At 33.1% G+C, this 16,670-nt stretch overlaps 1 long non-coding RNA gene across 6 annotated transcripts; it reads left to right on the top strand.

Moving 5' to 3' along the window:
- Positions 1-1,113: 1,113 nt before the first annotated feature.
- LOC148618139 (uncharacterized) lies at positions 1,114-9,100 on the top strand. 6 transcript variants are annotated; one of them, XR_015922661.1, is made up of 7 exons: positions 1,114-3,760; positions 4,023-4,096; positions 4,810-4,967; positions 5,482-5,576; positions 5,814-5,964; positions 8,097-8,263; positions 8,725-9,100. It is a non-coding gene; the product is annotated as an uncharacterized LOC148618139 (long non-coding RNA). The 6 variants fall into 6 exon arrangements; XR_015922659.1 differs by having other exon boundaries at positions 5,482-5,964; XR_015922658.1 differs by having other exon boundaries at positions 5,419-5,964.
- Positions 9,101-16,670: the final 7,570 nt, after the last annotated feature.

Below are 16,670 nucleotides of genomic sequence, written 5' to 3'. Positions count from 1 at the left end.
TACACCGTCATGATCAACGAGTTCAGCAAGTTACATTTAGCAAACAATACCGTCCGGAAGTTATATTTATATTTTCTGTTTGCCATTTTTGAATTCACAGTTCCAGCATTATGTAGTAGTGTTTGTAGTTTCATATTCCTATCCGAAATTTCAGATGTAGATCATATTGAAATCCAAAGACCGATCTGCGTTTTATTTACTTTCGGGATCTAGAAACGCTGCATTATAATGCAATATTTTCCATTTGAAGCACAACATCTAAATGAAACCAATATACATGTTACATACATACATTCTACACCAGACTACGGACGGACTTTTGATAAAAGCCTGTAAACATTTTGTTGCAGGATGATCCAAACAGTCATGTTAGAAGTTGATTTATAATATTACGTCTAAAATAATATTTAAGACTATCTTAATCATACATCAAGCACCACTATCTGTTTTTCTTGTATAGTTTTGCTAAAGAGTAGATAATTAATAAATATGTATACCGAAAGTAAGAAAGCAACATTGAAATTACGTTTCTATATGTTTGAAAGACGTTGACTAACGATACTTTCTGATGCATATCAGAAGAGTTAATCAGTTGTTATGAAGTTAAAATTTGTTATCTTTTGATCTGAAAGATTACATGTTTTAATTAAAAGAACAAAGTCTTCGGGGATGGGAGCAAGACTCAAGTAATCTTAATGTTCAACAGAAATATTTCATTTTATAAATTTGTAAATGAGATCTCTTAATGAGAATTGCTTATAAAAAGTCAAGTCCGGGGTAGAAAGAGGAAAGGAAAACTATGACACGTTGAACAAATCAGTTTTCATGGCGTAGATGGATACACCGTCATGATCAACGAGTTCAGCAAGTTACATTTAGCAAACAATACCGTCCGGAAGTTATATTTATATTTTCTGTTTGCCATTTTTGAATTCACAGTTCCAGCATTATGTAGTAGTGTTTGTAGTTTCATATTCCTATCCGAAATTTCAGATGTAGATCATATTGAAATCCAAAGACCGATCTGCGTTTTATTTACTTTCGGGATCTAGAAACGCTGCATTATAATGCAATATTTTCCATTTGAAGCACAACATCTAAATGAAACCAATATACATGTTACATACATACATTCTACACCAGACTACGGACGGACTTTTGATAAAAGCCTGTAAACATTTTGTTGCAGGATGATCCAAACAGTCATGTTAGAAGTTGATTTATAATATTACGTCTAAAATAATATTTAAGACTATCTTAATCATACATCAAGCACCACTATCTGTTTTTCTTGTATAGTTTTGCTAAAGAGTAGATAATTAATAAATATGTATACCGAAAGTAAGAAAGCAACATTGAAATTACGTTTCTATATGTTTGAAAGACGTTGACTAACGATACTTTCTGATGCATATCAGAAGAGTTAATCAGTTGTTATGAAGTTAAAATTTGTTATCTTTTGATCTGAAAGATTACATGTTTTAATTAAAAGAACAAAGTCTTCGGGGATGGGAGCAAGACTCAAGTAATCTTAATGTTCAACAGAAATATTTCATTTTATAAATTTGTAAATGAGATCTCTTAATGAGAATTGCTTATAAAAAGTCAAGTCCGGGGTAGAAAGAGGAAAGGAAAACTATGACACGTTGAACAAATCAGTTTTCATGGCGTAGATGGATACACCGTCATGATCAACGAGTTCAGCAAGTTACATTTAGCAAACAATACCGTCCGGAAGTTATATTTATATTTTCTGTTTGCCATTTTTGAATTCACAGTTCCAGCATTATGTAGTAGTGTTTGTAGTTTCATATTCCTATCCGAAATTTCAGATGTAGATCATATTGAAATCCAAAGACCGATCTGCGTTTTATTTACTTTCGGGATCTAGAAACGCTGCATTATAATGCAATATTTTCCATTTCATGCTTTTTCCTTACACTTTAGTAGAAATAGATATCTGTTATTTTTATCGGTACATTTACACATTCGTGCGGGAGATTATGTGCTAGTGCACGATGATGATTTCAACCAAATTGACATTAAAACTACGTTACTAGCACTTGTAAAAGAGTTGAATTGCGATAAGGACGGATAAATTCAAAACGCAGTGCTCAGAAACTGGAAACACAAACCTCCCATATTGTGAAATTGAACCCTAATGATTCAATCAACTATGATGATCAACAATTAAATCCCTAGCTACAATAACTAATATGACGGTCAAACCATGAGTAAATGACTTTAAAATTTTGGCCCTATCAAAATGAAGTCAAATGTAAGTATTTCAAGTATTGCATTAAGGTCACGCAGAAACATGATGCAACCATTTTGCATGTCATTTGCATTGTAAGTAAAATTCTGAAAATTCCACATGTGCATGAAAAGAATCTTAAGTTTTGTTTTTCGTTATATTACGTCAAAGCCTATAAATGCATCTGCTTCACGTGGATCGGTTTATTGGAAAAGCTTTTAAGGTGATTAAGACTTATCAAGGGAATAAAGATTCTAGTGGAAATCAAAAGAACACAATGCAGGGATAGACTAGAAACATACAACAAATAATATGAAATAACTCGAATAAATAATCTTACTATTTAGTAATAGTAAAATAACAAAATGTGGGCAAATTCGGTGCATGATATTTCCAAGATGTCTTACATTGATGTTCTTTATGTTTTTTTTTTTTTTTTGTTTGTTTTTTTTTTGTTTGTTTTTTTTTTCTTTTTATTTATCTTTTTTTAGTTTGTCTCTTATAGGGTCTCATATATATGTCATGGAGTTTTACAAAAACTTAATAAAAATAAATGTCCTTTATTTCACTCACATATACTAAAGAGGGAAAACATAATAGTTCATACATTGTTGATCAATATTATTCTACTTCAAATCTGAACTAATTGTTGTACTTATAGCCATTTGCTGTTACAATACTATTACTATCGTCAAAACCAGAAACACCGGATTTTTTCTTGAAACAATCTCAGAATTCTAGAACTCAAAATGCTACATTTCTAAAGTAAAGGATTGGTCAAAGATGATAACTGCACTAAAGACTACGTAGTATAAATTGGAAATTCAAAGTAGTAATGTGTGGTTCTACGAGTGGAACATTTGAATAAGACAAAAAGGAAATTATTCGAATTATAAATATATGTATGAATATATATATGCATATAAATGTACCAAAGCACTACAGAAGCTTTTCAACGGGAGCAAACTGATATGCAAATGTAACTGCAAACTCCAAGTGATTATATAGATATACCTTAAAATGCAATTATTTTCTGGCGATATATATCGACATAGTATTCTCCAAGGTTACCTGTTTGTCCTCGACACACTTGCAGGATATTTTGTTAAAAAAAAACGTATTGGAGTCCTTCGGCTTTCATTAAAATATTTAATTAATGATTAAATGATTATCTACTCATGTTTACGATACAATATCATGAGACATTGTTTATTTAAATTGACCGAGTTATTCATATACAAACACGTACATAACTACACTCACCCAAAATTTATTGCAGGTAAAACATTTTGATGTACATATAAAAATATCCTATGAAAACGATAAACTTACATATTATAAATGACAAATCTTTACAAGAAAAGAAAATACTCGAATGAAATATTAAATTTCAAATTAAATAAGATATGCTTTACTCAAAACCAAAAGTGTTTCATCAATAATCAGATATAGACTTTCGATAGATAAATGACCAGTTGATACTATAACAGATCAGCAACATCATAGGTAAGTGTGATGTAGTTTTTAATTCAATTAACTAAAAGCTGCAGTCTTAATGAAAATCAGACAGGAGGTGTCAAATCAACAAAATTATGTATTTTATGTATTTGACCCTGAAACTGCTGATGAAAAGTAAATCCTTGAAAAAAAGGATCAGGTATTCCAAAACTTACAATATTTATACTTACCTCATTTTTTTTTATTAAGGTAGATTGTGTTCAGTATCATGTACAATGATTGAATACTTAACTATTTTGTCATATTCTAGGATGAGATGCGGATGATATACATGTAGTTATTCTTCTACGGGAAATGAAGATGACAGGGTTGTTAACTTTTATCGTACGTACTTTTATTTTAATGCCGAGTAATATTATGTATACCTTTATTGGTTAAACGTATTCAATTACTACATATAATAATAATAAATAATTGAAAATGTAGGTAAAAAGAAACAAAAAACGAAACAAAACAAAACAAAAAAAGAAATAATGATAAATAGCTAATTTCACTTATTTATCATTCATATTTCACAGTTAATTTAGTCATTCCACAACTTCTACCATAATTTTTTTCACTTACTGTACATCAGTTTCTATATAGCACCGAGAGGTTGGTTTTCTCTTCACAATTTTCCACACTTCATTATGGTAATGCATCATACCATTCCCTTCTGACATATTGTACACAACCATGTTGTGGTATTAAAAGCTATTACCTCGGGGTTCGGGAAAATAGACTGCCTAACTATGTATCTTTGTCTCAGTCTAGTGTCATTAGAATACACCGTGACACCAATACTAACCAAGAAGTATGTGATACCGAAAAAAATCTTATTTTTTTACATCATGTATTTCAACCACTGAACATATTTTCAGATTAAATAAATAATGTAAAATGCGAATAATCACGTTTGGTACTATTAGAACCATGGGCTTGTATGTCAAATTACTATACTATACACAAGAAACAATGCAAATATCAATCTTATTTAAACCAAATTATTTTCGATAAAATTATTTTTCAAAAAATATTGTGTATGCATTTACTTTTAGTACAATTGGTGGATGAAATGTTTTAGTGAGGACATAATGTTATTGTAGACAATCGATATTTGTTTTCATCCGTCAAAAGGTGATCATTTGGTACACAACGGACAACACATACACAGTCACCCCACCTACCCACCGCCAAGGTCCTCAGTATACAATAAGTAAGTTGTCAGATATGAATGTAGTACAGGAATTTATTTATGTTCGAATTATAGCATAATGACTTTTAACATTATAATTGTGATACACGTGGTACGCAATATTCACATAAAGTGAAAACCAGAGGAGGAAAATATGCCTCTTCAAACTAAAATAGCACAATGTACTTGTTCGCTTGTTTATGTGTAGCTTTTTTTATCAACCAGGTCCTACTATTTTCGAGAGTTTACTTAATTCACTATATTATATAGACTTACCTAGACGAATATTTTGAAACTGGTTGAATTGTTGACAACAGTAACTTTTATAGATAGTGTGCTCCGAAGCTGGTTTGCCAAATTCTTATTGGAAAGGAATTTGAGGTGAAATCCTGAAAATTTGGTATTCTGCTGTTCTTAAATATATATGGTTATATATCATGACACTGTTTTCTTCTGCTTTATTTTCTTTAAGATTGTTTTGAAAATGGTAATGTTGAGATAAGGGTTATTACACAAAATTCCATCATATTGTCAGTAGATGGAAATGTCTAGCATTGCAAAGTTAATCAAAGAGTGATCACATCTACATACATTATACCGAAGACCTGCTATTCGTCAACTGACATTAAGGTATTGTATTTATTAAAAAAGCAAAGAATAACTAATTGTCAAAAAATGAAACCATTATTTAACAAAAACTATTAATGTTTCCGATATTATCCTTTGAGCGCTTCTGATTATATACCTCGTACTAGTATATATACTGTCGATTCGTTCAGAAAATTTTACAATATCTTTCAGTATCTATGTACAATCATATATTACACTTTGTTATATCTTTAACAAAATAATACATTTTGTAGAAAGAGAGGACAGTGTCATTTATTTTACATTATCCAACTTATGATGGAGAAAAAGGCTATGCTATTCGAACAACCTTACCAAGTTTGAATGGTGGGCTTAATTTACATACTGTTACTGTAAAATGTACACCTGTACCAACCAATGGAATGAAAAGGCAAGTTGTACATGGGCTAAAACTGTAAGTTCGTACAATAACGACGAAGAAGGAAGCGAAAGTACATGTCGGATATATAAATGTTTCTCTGGAATCAGAGTATAAGATGAGAAAGTTGCAATACCAAACGTACAAACGATGGGAAAAAAAGTATCCTGAAAAAATCGCCTGCCCCTATCTCCCTTAAAAGTAATATTAGAGAGGGAAAAAGTAGTTGTTGCTTTTGACATGCATTTTAGTTGCAAGCTTATAACTCGAATTGCCAGCTTTTTAGAACAATGAGTGAAAGAGTAATCAAGGGAACCAAGTTACGAGCAGATATCAAATAATGTAATCCAGGCACAAAGACCAGACTGGTAAAACATACACACACAACAAAGAACATAAAATAATACATACAAAGCAATACAAGTAGATGATCAACACGGACTGCCTTAAAACTGGGAGCATGGACTAGGTGCACCTGTAGGGTAAGCGTTCTATCCTATTTAAGAAACACCCATCGAGTTGCTCATAAAATGTCAAGTTCGGGGTAAATTATAGAGGTAAGGAAAGCCATGAAACATTGAACAAATCGTTTCTCATGTTGCAGACAGATACTTTTACGATCCACGAGTTCATGATGCGTGACGACCATAAAACTTTTGTATTGATGACTTCAATTTTGTAGAAACATAAGTCATATGAGGCTGAATTTCTGGCTTATATGACCGCAAAGAGGAACATCGTTTAACAAGATCCTTTGATTTCGGTTTCTTTTATATACATGACGTATTATTGTTAATCGATCCTAGTTTCCTAGATTTTGTACATTGCATCTACCTCCGAAGACATTGACATAAAGGATACTACAGACAATGTGAAGTCATATCTTGATCTAGATTTAAAGATTGAATTGGAAGTAAGCATCATAAGGGTGAAAGAATAGATCAACAAGTAAAAGAGCACAATATGTTCCCATAAGAGTGCCTACCGTTTGTTGAAAGAGCGCCAATTAAAATTCGTGAATATGTTGTCGATAAAATAGTTCCAGCATTTTTAAGTATGATGAATCTCTACCACGAACTACATATTTGTGTCTCGATGTACAGTCTTTTATGAGTAACAAAGATGTATAATGTTTTAAGTCAAGATTTTAACGGAGAATGGGGAATAAAAGTATGAAGAGTTGAAAATCATGTTTAAATGCTATTGAATTGTGATAATAATCTTGAATTAAGGGTTTCCAGAAGATCTTTCCAATATTTTAAGGATCCACATCCACATTTAATTAATACCACTATGTGAGTAACAAGTGTCGTGGTAGGACTGGAGACCCTCTTGGACACGTGTGAGTGAAGACGTTAATATTTTTGGAAGAGGTTTTGTACGTTTTGCAAATCCAGCTAAGTAGATTTGTGCGTATGGATATCGTCTTTGGTCGAGAGACCAGAGGAGGATTGCACAGATTTATGGTTTTCCACTATTTCTTCTTTGACTAGTGTGATAGCAGTTTAGGTCTTATTAATGCTATTATTTTGTACATTTACCTTTGATAATACACATTTGATATAATGCGTTTTGCAGACGAACACAATGTTGCTTATGGCTTCGTCTGCTGGTACAACAGCAAATTTGTCATGTATAGTAGACAATTTATTTGCTACATCGGCGTCTTTGAAAACTGACATTACAGCCTTTACGCCCTCTGACAGTGAATCAATGTATTCTTGTTCTCATATTAGTCTTCCGCGACATCCATGAGAATTTTAAAGTTATAATTCCAATATATGGAGCATGGTTCAGTGTACTTGGCACCTTTAAAAAAGGACATAGATTCGGATAGATTCGTTTTCTATGATGTCAAAATCTCCCGTAATGACATGACCGAAAGAACCTTTTTTGAATGGGGAGCTTTTACAGGAATAGTAAATTGGTTTATAGGCAATAGGTGAAATATAGGAATATAAAATAATTGGTATTGATTTGTTTTTGAAATACGGTTGAATTTGGTTCGTTGATATGAAATTAAAACGTTGAATATCACCAATGCAAATTTTATTTAAAAATATATTACTTGCTTAATGTTTGAATCTACCGACCTTGAATACCTGCTTAAATTGCTTAAATGTTATTTTCTCCTTTTTTGCCAGCAGAGACACAGCGATAGTTATCAGGCCCAATGAAGTCGGTTAAGTGGCAATGTTTTCAAAAGCAGATAAATATTTAAAGAAAGAGGATGTCATCAATTGACCAGACATTTCTACAGTGTATATTGGAGATAAGTTTTACCTTTATCTGGTTTACCTTGGATTTGAGGGTAAGTTATTGTAATAAAGAGTAATAATAATAATCATTAAATAGTTAACAGTGTTTTATTAAATGTTCCCAGTGTAAATAATGTCGATAATTCACACTATGATATAAATTTGGTGATTTTATTTTCGGACTTTCTCCCGCCAAAACCTCACAATTTTGAAATCAATCCACTGATCAGAGAATTTAAAAATCGATAAACTCGCTTGCCAAGAACGCTTGAAAATTTAACTCGTGCGTGGATCAAGTTCCGCTCATCCGTGAAATCTAGGCGTTCTTCTGAACTGTCCAATTAATTATCCTATTATGCACTCGTTTAATAAATCATTTGCTAGTTCATTTTTGGCATATATTCTATCTAACCATAAGTCATTAGGTAATTATAGCTACCATTTTGAATTAATCTATACTTAAGACACCGTCTTGTAATAGTGTTTTAGACTTTACAAACACATTTTATTATAGACTATGCTGTTAAACCTACTAGATGTGTAGCTTATCATGTATCTTATGGAAAGGAACCATCTGATGCTACACCTCGATCTTTGGACGAACAAAGGGTAAACAGTAATTGTCTTAATACATTTACTCCAACTACTTATTTCTAGTGAAATTTATCGCATTCTGTTATCATTTTTTATCAAACTTCTTTTCATTACTGTTGAAGTAACTCTCACTTCACTTTTTTTGTTCTTTTTGTTCAGCTTGTTTAATTGCAATTGATTTTATTTAAAATTCAAACAATCCACTTCTATCATCATATGAAAATATAAACTGGCAAATAACGGTATTGAAATATAGTTATTCCTTTCACTTATGTTTAAATAAAGGCAAAAGTTCTTTTTTTCATTATGTTATTTATGTTATGCCAGAGCTTGCCGAAACTACGCAGACTTTTTTGTATCGCGCTAGAACTCTAACAAATAGGCTATAGGAACAGGGTTATGTTGCTACAAGATTGAAGTCATCACTACAGACGTTTTATGATCGTCTTCACGAACTCGTGGATCGTTATAGCGTAATCTGTACCATGAAAACTGATTTATTCAACGGGTCATAGTTTTCCTCTCCTCGTTTGTCTACCCCGGACTTGACTTTTTATGAGCAACTCGGCGAGTGTTTCTAGAAAAGCAGAGGACGCTTACCCTACCGGTGCACCTGGTCTATGCTCGCAGGTTTTAGTGAAGTCCGAGTTGCTCATTTTGCTTTTGTTACTATGTATGTATGATTTTAGTCACTCTGTGTTTTTTGTTGTGCATGTCTGTTTTCCATGTCTGGTCTGTGTCCCTGACTGCAAAGAATGCGAATGTATTTTAGTGTGTTAATTACAAATTGTCAAAATTTATCTCTTTTTTTTTCTATCTAAATCTTATTTTTCAATTCCGAATATTACGTAACCTTTTCTAATATTACTAATATTACTATTACTAATCAAGCAGGTAATACCAGTATTCAATGGCCTAACTACAAGCACTGATAGTAATGATTCATTCCCTATTTTATCCTTGGTTTCTTTGTACGTTGCAATTAACGGTGCTGACGGATACACCATAACGATCCACGAGTTCATGATAACGGCCATCAAACTTATGTAGTGATGACTTCAATTTTGTAGCAACATAACTCTGTTCCAAAAGCCTATTTGTTAGAGTTCTAGCGCGATAGAAAAAGTCTGCGTGGTTTCGGCAAGTCAAGCTCTGGCATAACGTATGAGTTGTGATATGAACACTCCATACACAGATGAAAGGAAAGTTGACAATTCTGAATGAAAAGTCATCACGTTTGTCGAAAAGTTTGGTTAATAGTTTTCCTTTACCATCGATTACTAATGTAGGTCAAGATATGAGGCTGACTTCACAGTGTCTGTAGTATCCTTTATCTCAAGTTCTTTTGGGTAGATGCGATGTATCAAATCCCCGAAATTGGGATTGTTTAAAGATAATACGTCATCTATATAGCGGAAACTGGGATTGAAGGATCTAGCTAAACGATATTCTTTCTTTCTGATCAGATCAGCTGTAAAGTCAGCTTCATAAGAGTGAAGGAATAGGTTAGCAAGTAAAGGAGCACAATTTGTACCCATTGGAATGCCGACCGTTTGTTAAAAAACACGTCCACCACACTGGACAAATATGTTGTCGATTAAAAATTCCAGCATTTTGTAAACATCTTCCCCTGTATATTTGGAAGATGATTTGGAATTATTTCTTACAAAGTATGAGGAATCTCTACCAAGAACTATATATTTGTATCTAGGTGTACCATCTTTTTTGGAAAAACAACGATGTATAATGTTTTTAAGTCGGGATTTTAACTGAGTATGGGGAATAGAAGTATACAGTGTTGAAAAATCATAGGTTTTAATGCTATTATATTCAGATAATAGTCTTGAAATGATTGTCTACAAAATATCTTTCGAATTTTTCAGGATCCACATTGAATTAATACCACTACGGGAGTAACAAGTGTTGTGGTAGGACTGTAGACCCTCTTTGACAGTTGTGAGTATAGAAGTTAAAAGGTTTGAAAGAGGTTTGGTGGTACATTTTGCAGATCCAGCTATGAAACGTTGTTTGTATGGATTCTTGTCGAGTTTAGGAATCAAGTACATAGACGGTAAATCACAATCATCGTCCTTGGTAGAGAGACCAAAAGAGGATAGCACAGATTTATGGTTTTCTACAATCTCGTCTTTGGAGAGAGTGGTAGCAGTGTAGGTCTTATCACTGCTATTAATTTCTACGTCTACCTCTGATAATAAACATTGGATATAAAACGTTTTGCAGGCAAAAACAATGTTGTTTTGGGCTTTGTCTTCTAGTACGACAACATATTTGTCATGTATAGTAGACAATGTTTTTGCTACATCGGGGTCTTTGAAAACTGATGTAGCCTTGGCACTCATTGACCTACTTAAAACTTTCATTCGTTTCAAAATTAAAGACCTCACGGCCTTTAACCACTCTGACAGAGAATCAATGTGTTCTTGTTCTCGTTTTATCCATTTTCTTGCATAGTCCTCGACGGCATCCATAAAAATTTAAAGTTATAATTCCAATTTATGGAGCGTGGTTCACGGTACTTGGGACCTTTAGAAAGGATATTATGCAGAGATTCGTTTTCGATAATGGTTAAATCTCCCGTAACGACGTGACCAGAAGGACCATATTTGAATGAACAATCAGGTGTTTTAGCCTTGAAGTCCTCAATCTCGAGGTTCTGATTGCAATAGTTGATCCTACGATACGATACTACTGCCCGTAGGTAAAGCCACTAAAATCTCCGATGGTCAAATGAAAGTGAAAGTATAGACAAATCATAAGTCACAACCAACCTGTAGTTCTGATGCTATCGCCAGATCAACAGCTCCTGTTGACAGTACTTATATATTACATACATTATAAAAGGTGAAGCGCAATGAAATTAAAAAACGTTGCAAACTAATCCTTATACTTCAAGGAACATTTACTTTAGCAATATTGTTCGTAGTTAATCATCATTTTAGTAATTCAATTTTATCAAAACTATTCCTTAATAATGGTAGAAAATCATGTTTTTGCAAAAAGATACATTTAAAGGAAGGCAATAAATTAAATTAAGCAACAAATGCATCACAATAGAAATTCGTTATATACGCATATAGTCCTTAATATCAAAGAAGTTTCGTCTAATAATTCAACAAAAACAAAGGTTTTGAGTTTCACTGAATGCCTAAACAGTTTGTATCATAATAAAATGCATTTATTTTGATAACACCATATGTCGCCTAACATGAATTGTGGTAATGAAATCTAAGAATTTACGGGAAAAAATAATAATCAAAAGACTTACAGAAATTTCCTCCCTCTGTGCGGAAAAAACCTCTAATAAATTTTTTGGTAAACGCTTGCAATGACTTACAAGAATGACTTTTTGGTGTCGTACCCTCAAGGCAATGATTTTTTTTCATTTTTGCAACTTTCGTGAAATGTTGTGAATCGATGTTAGTTCACCAATTTCCTAAATTAACCATTTTCAAGATAAGTGACATAATGACATATCAAACGATGCACAAAAAGCTGAAAAAATTATTGGGGGCAGTTAAATTTATCTTTCGTTTTTCCATTTTACGGAAATCTCTAAAAACTGTTTCGACAAAAGTTTTTTGGTTGAATTATCGAATGACCTTGGTATTCGTAAGTAGCAATAAGGTTTGATGTTGGCATATCACCTCTCTCACTTATAGTTTTTGCTATGTATATGGATTTTAGTAAAAACAAAATCAATTTATGGGCGATAACTTAGATGAATTAAAAAAAAAGGATAGTAGATCTCGATAAGACGAATATTTTTCCCATTTCATGTTTGGTTCTGTCTTTCTGTCTATTATGGGTTAGGGTTACAAGGCTCAAGGTTTTCGGTTAAGGTCAACGTAGGTCATCAATTGTCACATTTTTTAAAACGCCGTATGTCAATTAGGGTGAATGGTGAAAGTTTTATGCTTCTACGTCTAACGGTTTTCGAAATAAGAAATTAAAGTTAACTCATACAAGATATTTGTTTGTTTGTTTGTTGGGGTTTAACTTCCGAGCAGCAATATTTCAGCTATATTCAGACAATGAACATGAAATGGATGATAGAATGAACATGAAACGAAAAAAAAAGGATGGGTTACAAGGATAATAGGGTCGACAAATTTTGACTGCCACTGGAAAAAGGGGGGGGTGGGTAAGGTAGGGCAATTTAGCCTCCTGTGGCGGAGCGCAAAGGTTCCTACTCCTATCGAATACCACCGCAGGGTTCTTTAACGTGCGAGGAACGTGGCATCTTTCCCAACACGGTGCACCACTATGGTTTGCGGTCAGGTTTTCCGTATTATAGCCTGACAACCCCAGCATGTAACACGCCAGGGGTACCCCATGCCACCACCTGGGGCACACATCACAGTTGCTCTGTGGGCAGAGCGCCTAGCCCCCGGCTAGGTTTCTGAGCACTATTTAGTCGCCTTTTACGACAAGCTTAGTGCTGCTGCATGCCTATTCTTTTAACACCCGGACCTGCACGGGGCCATACAAGATATAGTTTGTTTCAAATGACCGACGGAACATCTTTGTTGACCAGGTGTGAGACAAACATTTTGCACTTTTCAGATCGCTTTACCTCTGGCTCTAGAACGACACATTGTGTTAGGGGAGATATCTCAAATCCCGTTAACATGTCAATTTCTGGCAAGTCAGTGACTCATAGTCCTAGTGATTCAGAACTGTAAGCTAAATTGTTGTTACAATGTGTCGCATACTTTTCTTGCCAAATCAATTCTAAAAATTCTATAACTTCACCGAAGAAAAATAATGACATAAAAAATATAACAGCAAGATCCTCCCCTGTCGGGAAAGACCAAAATAGTAAAGAATATAAATGTGACAGTCCTTTTTTGTCTAAAAACGCCTTACGAAAGTCTCCATTTAGGAGAATTTATATGACTAGTTACTGCCCCTGAAGGAGTCAAAATAAACGATTATTGTTATGTAAGCGTAGAAATTGAAAGTTATTATTGATAGAAGATAGAAACAAACTAATCCATATAACAAGGGCTAGAAAAGTCCTCATAGGTTTTAAGTTGTTTCTTTATAAGAGTTATTGCCCTGAACGACAAAAAAACTCACAATTTTTTTTGCCATAGAAGGAAACTTAATGTTTTTGAAAAGATCCTTATTATAAGGCCGACAATATTACTTCTTAGGTCGAAATTGCTGTAGTTTCTAGCCAATATCTGGGGAAACATAACTGATAGAAAGAGACTTTTAATTTATGATTTTATGATAAAACCTACAAAGGTCTGCAGTGGGTTGAAATTTTAGGACGACATGGTGCCTCGGAAAGAAAAATGACGTCAACACTTTTTATACAATATCATAAAAACCATATTTTTGTGTGGTATGTTTTGTGATAATTATAACTAGAAAAAAGTAATATTTTGGAAGACAAATCCTTGAAAGCACCCTTATGATTTTGACACATAAAATCGAGATTGTAGCAAGATTAGAAGAAAGTGATTGATACATATCTAATACTCACCAAATTCAGTTTTATTTCCTGAACACGAGATGATGTGTTCGTTTGACTTTTTACCGAACAGATCTTTCTGAACGTATCTATAAATAAGCAGGATCTGTCTATATGGTATAACATTTTTGTCTTATCACGGACTTACGTTCAATAACATTGTATTAATAAATCAATACATTGTGCAGTGATCGTTTGTTGTTTATTGAACAATCAACCTTCAATTATGGAGATACATGTTCCCTCGACTCACCTATAATATATAGTGTTCATTTGCTGTAAACAGTAATAAACAGATAACTGATCATATAATTCAATGGAATGTTTATATACAAATTGAAGACAATAAAGAAAATTTGACATGTTCATCGAATTTCAATTTCAGTGCATGAAACAGTAAGAAGGCAATCTATCAAAATTGTCTTAGATAATAATGTCAAGTTAAGATCTAGGACGCACGCATAAAAATGTTAATATTGCAATTATTTCAATACATTCTCTTCAACAATTGTTAATGTTTTTACACTGTGCATACTTCAGATTTTCTTTTCTACAAACGTGTGAAAATGTGGTTCTACATGCAAATATATCCTTTGGTAATTTTAGAATATGCAGGAAATGTTAAATAGCGAAACAAAGAAAACCTGTGTCTTTGACACCTTGCGGACGTCCTCCAAATCTTGCTTTTATGATGAAATGCATTTAATGTGAAATAAGTGAGTTATTGTTGAAGGGGTACATATCATTGACACTGACATATTTTTTTTTTTTTAAATCACATTTCTTTCGGGTGAAATAAATTGAAAAGTATTTACAACTGTTACAGAAGATTCCCGTACAATATTAATTAGATTGAAGATATTGGTAGTTTTAGTTTTATGAGCAACTCGGCGGGTGTTTCTAGAAAAGCAGAGGACGCTTACCCTACCTGTGCACCTGGTCCATGCTCCTAGTTTTTAGTGGAGTCCGAGTTGCTCATTTGCTTTTGTTACTTTGTACGTATGATTTTAGTTACTTTATGTTCTTTGTTATGTATGTTTGTTTTCCATGTCTGGTCTTTATCCCTGGATTACATTCTTTTGATTACCGCTATAACCTTGGTTCCCTTGATTACTCTTTTCCGAATATTGCAAATTGGTATGATGATACTTTTGTATTCAGGAACCGTCCGGGTCGATGCCACAGCTGATCAACTATATGGGCCTGAGTTTAACTTACCTATCCAGCAATCAGATTCATCTCACCCGAACAACATAGCATGTATCATATACTGAAATTTTCTGTAGCAAAAACTTCGAACCCCTTACCCACTTAGGTTTCATTCATTATATTCAACATGGGACTACAATTTTGTAGCTTTTTAATATAATATGAAGAGCAATAACAAAATGGTAGAACTCATGGGCTTTCTTTTTCAATTTATTTTATTTTGGATTTGAGTACTTCAAGTATATGATATATAATTGAAACCTCGGTTTTTTGTTCTTTTGTTACTTTTGGGAGGTCACTCCCTGAAACACGTGTACAGCATACCTAAATTTGCAATTCATTTATATGATTTGTATGTTTGTATTATGACATAATCAAAACATATACACAAGGAATTATTAATAAATGATAGTGCGAGTGTTTAAACCCTACTTATCTTTATTCAAAATATAGATAATAGATAGTGTTTGTAAAATGGTTCAAATCATTTTGCTATATTTTGATTTACAAATGTAAGTTTGATATTCTAGATCATCTTCAACATAGTTACACCCAGATTATAATAGTATCAATAATGTATGACAGAACGATATCTAAAAATCTGTGTTATCAAAGTTGTAACAAACACCGGAATATTCATAAATATGCACTCAAGTAATCCTAAATAGATTGTAGAGATCACATTATATGTAAGCGATACATGTGAAGCGAAGACTCGAATCAAAGCAAAATGATCTAGATTGTACTTCTAATATTAACGGTAAGCTATATCTCTTTTCATTTTTGAGTAGTCTTATACACTTGCAACAGCTACATATATTTTATGATTAATCAACTAATACTGCCTGGTTGATCTGGTGAAAGCACGATTGCCCTGAGTACCGAAGTTTGTGTGTTCGATCCCCGGCTAAGTCATATTTAAATTACGTTGACAGTATTTTGACGGAGGTATACAGAAAATCAATGGACAGCTTCTTTGCTCGAAGTCAGAATAATATATCCAAAAAGGTTGTTATGTCCACCTGCAAACTGTTGTTTCTGTGACCCAACACATTAAAATCTAGTCGGACTCAAAGGCAGTATCGTTTACAATTATACCAATAGACGCATGAAACATCCGATTTTTGACACATAATGGCAATTTTTGGATCAACAAT

The sequence above is a fragment of the Perna viridis genome, chromosome 5 (genome assembly GCF_037379345.1).
Source record: "Perna viridis isolate PV_CMFRI_1.1 ecotype Kerala chromosome 5, ASM3737934v1, whole genome shotgun sequence".
Classification (NCBI taxonomy): Eukaryota; Metazoa; Mollusca; class Bivalvia; order Mytilida; family Mytilidae; genus Perna; species Perna viridis.
The sequence above is the reverse complement of the archived record's forward strand: the minus strand, read 5'-3'. Positions and strand labels throughout refer to the sequence as shown.